Source organism: Brassica napus, chromosome C1, assembly GCF_020379485.1.
Source record: "Brassica napus cultivar Da-Ae chromosome C1, Da-Ae, whole genome shotgun sequence".
NCBI lineage: Eukaryota > Viridiplantae > Streptophyta > Magnoliopsida > Brassicales > Brassicaceae > Brassica > Brassica napus.
Window position 1 is genome coordinate 30505608 of NC_063444.1, and position 6331 is coordinate 30511938.

General features: G+C 36.0%; 1 pseudogene; it reads right to left on the bottom strand.

The window, feature by feature from the left end:
* Window positions 1–5013: 5013 nt before the first annotated feature.
* LOC106373654 lies at window positions 5014–6121 on the bottom strand (annotated as a pseudogene).
* Between the last annotated feature and the right edge of the window lie 210 nt (window positions 6122–6331).

A 6331-nucleotide genomic window follows, 5' to 3' on the forward strand; every position in this document is an offset into this window, starting at 1 on the left:
TATTTCTATGGGATCTTACAAGAGATCATCAAAGTATAATTTTCTAGTTTAGTGAAGATGAAATGCATCCTCTTCAAATGTGACTGGTTCGACCCCACCGAGAATAGAGGTGTTCGGTATAGCAAGTTTGGAGTTGTGGATATCAATGCTACACGAAGGTACAATAAAATTTGAACCCCTACAATCTGGAAATCTTGGCTAGCCGCTATAAAAGTTACACCTCGGGGCTGAGTAGTGAGTGATGAACAACCGCCTTTACAAGAAGATGCCGTAAATGAAGTGCACATACAGGAACAAGCCACCGATGAAATCTTATTTGTTGATCCGCAAAACCCGGGATATGAATATCTTCCATACGAAGTAGCAGACGAAGCTAACGAAGATGAATTTGAAGAAAGTGATGACCCGGATGATGGTTCTGATGTCGAGTGAACTTAAAGTTATGAAACTTTGTTGTTTGCGGTTTTCATTATCTTGTTTAAGTATGAACTTATTAATAAAAAAGTTATGAAATTTGAATTTCTTGTTTGTGGTTTTCATTATTTTGTTAAATTATGAACTTAATGTCAAAAAAAATAAACATTTGGATAAGTTATGAAATTTTGGTGTTTGGGGATTATAACTTATGTTGTTTCGGGTTTAGAGTATAATTTATGATGTTTGGGGTTTGGGGTTTCAGTTTTAGGGTATAACCAAGCGTCGTCTCGATTTCGTCGTAAAATAGAATGTCGTAATAAAAACGAAGAAATTAACGACAAATTGAAGACGGAAACATTTTTTACGACAAAGTAACGACGAATGATTTTACGAGATATTATTAGCTTTCGTCGAAACTTGGAAGTAATTTTACGACGACCAAGAGACGAGCACCATATATTCTTACCTATTTCGTCGTACATTTACTTCGACATTAGGACGAATGCTTAGATTCGAGCCTATAAATATGGACTTCACTCCCTCATTCCAAAATGCACAAGATCAATTTTCAATTCATAAAACAGATTCTAAATCTCTTCGAGAGATTTATCAGACGCCTGAGGATTCCTCCCTAGAACCTAATCTAAATAATTTAGTTTCGGCGCGGGGGGGGGGGGGGGGGGGGGGGTCCTTAGGCTCTGATAACTCTCTCGAAGAGAATTTAAAGTTTTCCTATAAAAATGGTCGTGAATTTAGGTTGTGCCAATTTCGTCTATAATTCATCGTAAGGTAAACATGGCCGTCTTTAATTCGTCGTAATTTTTTTACACGGTCATCTTTAATTCATCGTATATGCAAAGTAACGGTCGTCTTTAATTTGTCGTAAATCCCCGGTCGTCGTAAGTGAGTCGTAAATTACAACGAAGTTACGACCCATTAAAGACGAAAGCTAAATCTTTATATAAACTCGGGCCGTCGAAGCTATTTCGATTCTCATTCCTCTCTCTCTAACAATGAACTCACCTCTCTCTAAGGTATTTTTTTATTTTTTAATATAGTTTTTAGGTGGTTAGTTTAGGAAGGAATTATATTAAGCTTGGAATTAGTTTAGGAAGGAATTAGATTTAGTTTGAAATTAGTTTTAGAATATTTCTAATAACTTATTTAAATTATTAATTTCTAACAATAATGTTTTTTTTTAACAGATCAACGATATGGCTTCTGGTAGAAAGATACTTAGGAACCTAGCAGCTGCGACTCACCCCACTTATGGGGAAACATTTCTTGATCGGACGGAGCCATCATCTTCGAGGTCCGGTACAGCATCCGCACATGAGCATGTCCCTGAGAGCCAATCTCAGCGAAACAGGAGTATGTGCCCTCAGTATGACCAGCCTCCTCCACAACAATCTGCACCACAGCAGCCTCCACCTCCTCCACCTGCCCCAGCTCCCGAAGCTCCTCCGGCTCCTCCAGCTCTCCATCCGGATTTGATGGTGCCACCGAATGCTCCATATGCTCGATATACGGTGGAAGACCTCCTCCAGATGCCAAGACGAGAAGGTTTACCCATCATCGACCCAAATCGACCACCTAACACTTTATGCTAATTTTAAATATACATTTAATTATTTTTAATTATATATATATATATCAGTCTCATAAATTCTTGTAAATTTTGTAAGTTTAAGACGGAAAATTGTCTTGGACGGAGCGTTTCGGGAATCATCAAGGCAAACTTCCAGAAAGCGCATCCGAACTGGACTCTGACACCAGACCACGTACGGAGGACTCGGTACAAGTGCTTTGTGGTAATTAAAATTTTAATTCTACTTAAATTTTAAACTATTTAATTAAGTATATTTATTTTGAAATTTATATAATTTTTTTTAATTTTTTTTTTTGGTAGCAGCAATATAATTGGTCTATTGTTGTTAATGAGACGGTGAGGAAGCGTTCAACGACAAGGCGATGGCTCGCCTTAAAAACAATGTTGCGGATTGGAAGGAGAAGTGGAGGGTTTTAGGGGATAGGTCGCAACCCCTCTACATCAGCGATGACGTTTTGTAGGGCTTAAAGGCTTATTGAAATTTGCCTAAGTCTGTTCGGAAGTCTCTCAAGTGCTCCACGTCTAGGATGACTCGTGATGCTCAGAAAAAAATGCCATACCCCTTACTTCCGGACAGATCCCACACGCCGGGAAAGCCCTTCAAATTGTAAGTCTTCGATATTTCTTCAATTTAAAAAATAATTAATTAATTGTTTTTTGAATGCATGAAATTAATTAATTTTTTTGTAGACTGCTCAAGAAGGAGCACCACCATCTCTTTCCCGGCTTTACAAGACGATACACCAGCATTCTGATGGGACGTTTGTGCATCCTGAAGCAGAAAGGATCTACAACGATGTCGAGACTCGGATACAGGAGGTCAATACACAACTGTCTCAACAAAATTCCGAAGTTGAACCGGTTCAGTTGTCTACCGTCGAACAAGACAAAAATTTTGAACATGTATAATATTCAATCTCTTAATATATTTTATATACATTTTAATTTTTGAGTTTTATATATGTACTAATATTCATTTCATTAATTGAAGATTGTCCCAAAGAAAAAAGGGACGGATGGTCGGGGTCGGTACGGTTAACGATGTACCGAGGGCGAGAACTGAATATGCGGCGAGAATGCAGGGCAATTCTCACCTCCGGGTAGATTTGACGGCTGTCAACCAAGTCATTTCGGAGCTCCGGGCAGACAACCAGGCCAACAGAACCCACATTAGGTCCATCGCGGGGATGTTCGATGTTCTTGCAGAGACAAACCCGGCTCTTGCACAGATGTGTCAAAATGTACGTCCGACCATTAATCCTGATCCCACTCCGGAAGAGCAGACGGATTTAGAGAAACGGTCCGCTCACCGCAGTGCCGAGATCTTCGACGACATCAACCTTAATAATTAGATTTTATTTCGATTATGTATTAATATTTTGTATTTTGAATATTATAACATTTGGATAATTTTTATGATATATTATATTTTTCTTTAGAATTTTCCTAATTTAAATTTTTTAAAAATTTCATCTAAATTTTTAATTTTTAATATTTTTTAATTAAAATTATAATATATTCATAATCTAGCTGTAAGTATTACGACCAATTAACGCGATGTAAAATAGTTATAAATATTACGACCTTTTAACAACTACAGTTGATGTTCAGTCGTCGTTAATTTTACGACGACATAACGTCAAATACGTCCAATAAACGACTATTGTAAAGGACGTAAAGTTACGTCTCATGTACGACGAATTAATTTACGTCTATATTACGACGACACGTATCAGTCGTGAGGATTACGTCTCCTTTACGACGAATCGTCCATTACGACGAGCCGCTAACAACGATTTCGTTTTCGTTGTTAGTTCGTCGTAAACTACGTACTTAACGACTTATTTTGTAGTCGTTATGACCGTGTTTTCTTGTAGTGTGGGTTAGTCTAAATGGTTTTATATCTTTAACTAATAACCATATAAAATAAAATTCATAAAAGTTTTTTTTTAAATATATATAGTTACGTTTTTTTGTTTCAAAACCAAATAAAACGAAATTATTTAAACAGAATCAAACCAAAATATAATATCAATATGGTAGCTTGTGTCCAAAAATATACATTCAAATCTATTGTTTGAAAATTACGTTTTATCGTCTACTATATCAGGAGAAAATTACACTCACACATATTTTTAAAGGCTTATTTGATAAATAACCAAAAAAAATAGAAATTAGATTTGTAGAGAGAAGCAAGAGAGAGATAGGAAAAGAAAGTAGGAGAGAGGAAGAGATTTTGGTTAGTTAGTAAATTTATGTTTTTTGTATGGTTAATAGGCCTAATCTCCCTATTTTTAATTTGTCTACTAGGTGACTGGTTCGCACCCTGTGCGGGCATAAAAATATACTGTGATATCGGTTGAGTTGGATTTTGATGGAAACGGACTTTCAATAGTGAACTCATTGATTTCCATGTATTGCAAGTGCAAGGAAGTTGATACTTACATATACCATACATCTTGATTGTGGGAGAAAGTGGGACAAGTGAGAGTTTCAATGCTGACACTGGGTGTGCGCAAATCTTCTGGTTGCGGTATGGTAGAGATAAACAACGAGTGGCATAACTTTTTTTTTCAGGAGCACCCTGTGCAATTTGTTAAACTATTCAAAATATGGAAAAATTAATAGTGTTCAGTTTTAGAAGGAAAAAAATTTAGATTATCACTGTGAAATTGTGTTGTATAAATTCTGTAATTTTATATTTTAGGTGAAATATTAAATTTATGTTTTTATATATTTAAAAAAAACAGTGGCATATTAAAAGGAAATATGATAAAAATTAACATATAATCCATAAATAATATAAAATAAGAAGTACAATTCTCGATAAAAAAAGTTCCCATCGAAACCTTCAAAAAAATATTTAATTTTGTTAGCAATCGTACGATATCAAATAGCCTAATAGATTTCTAAATTTTATTGAGACGAAAAGTATATTAAATTGACATACCGTTATCGAAATAGTCTTAAAACTGGTTTGTAGTCAACTACAACTCGTCCTTTGTCAGAGATTGTTCTATCTGTTAATAGAAGAAAAAAACAAATGTAAGAATTTAATAATTCAAAATTTCTATCGAATAAAAATAGACTAAAATTACGTACCGTTCACTATGAAATATTCTGAAAAACTTGTTTGTAGACAACATTCATTGTTTTTGTCTGCGGCTTCCCTTGTTTATCCGTTATTAGGATTTTTAATCCAGATCTCGACTTTACTCTCGAAAGTGCAACGTATAACTAGCCATGAGAGAACACTGGTCTAGGTAGAAACAAACCAACATTTTCCAGCGTTTGACCTTGACTTTTATTAATAGTCATCGCAAAAGCCAACGTAACTGGAAACTGTCTTCGACGCATTCTGAAGGGAAACTTTGTGTCAGGTGGTGTGATGAACATTCTCGGGATCCAAACTGACTCTCTGGAAATATCGTTGCCCGTTATAATTCTACCTTGTATCACATGGGGCAATAACTGAGTAGCAATCAGCCTAGTACCATTGCATAAGTCATCTGTAACATCCATGTTACGAAGACACATGATAGGAGCACCAACCTTGAGCCTTAAACAGTGTCTAGGCAGTCCAGCGACTTTAACACTGTTCAAAAACTCTGTAGGATATACTACATTTTCTTCTATGTCAACATCAGATGGAATAATGATGTCAGAGCTAAGGTAAACCGTCTCTTCACCTGGAAGCATTACATCTAAATCATTTTCTTTACAAACATATAAATAGTTAGTAGAACATAAGAGTTAATGATAAAAATTGTTACCTGGCAACTGAGAAAACATGTAATCATTTATCTTATCCACTTCATCATTTGTGGGAGTCAGAATGGCTCGATGTCTATACAAATCTTTATCTATTGACGTCCGAAAAGATTGTCCATAAACCTCTTTTGCAATAGTTTGAATAGGATCTTCTCCACTGTTTGTTATCAGCAAATCCGAAGGGATGTCAATCTCAACTTGGCCGTCGTTAGGCAAATTTATTTTTCCATCTCCAATATTCAAAATCCATTTTGAGAAAGATTCAAGCTCTTTTGCTCCATCATCAGTAAGACCAGCAAGCAATCTCATGTTTTTTGTTAGCTTCAAAACTTTGCAGTGCTCCCAAAGATATGACGAATTCAGAGCTGCCAAAACAGTCTCTAAACAACAACTTTACCCCCAAAAGGCCTGTCTTCAGAAGATCTAATAATATCACGCATATTGCGATCCAAAGTCTCGAAACAGTGCCTGCTCATCATAGGCGCCTCATCCCGTACAATTAGCTTTGCCGCTTTAACCAGTTCTGCACGATCT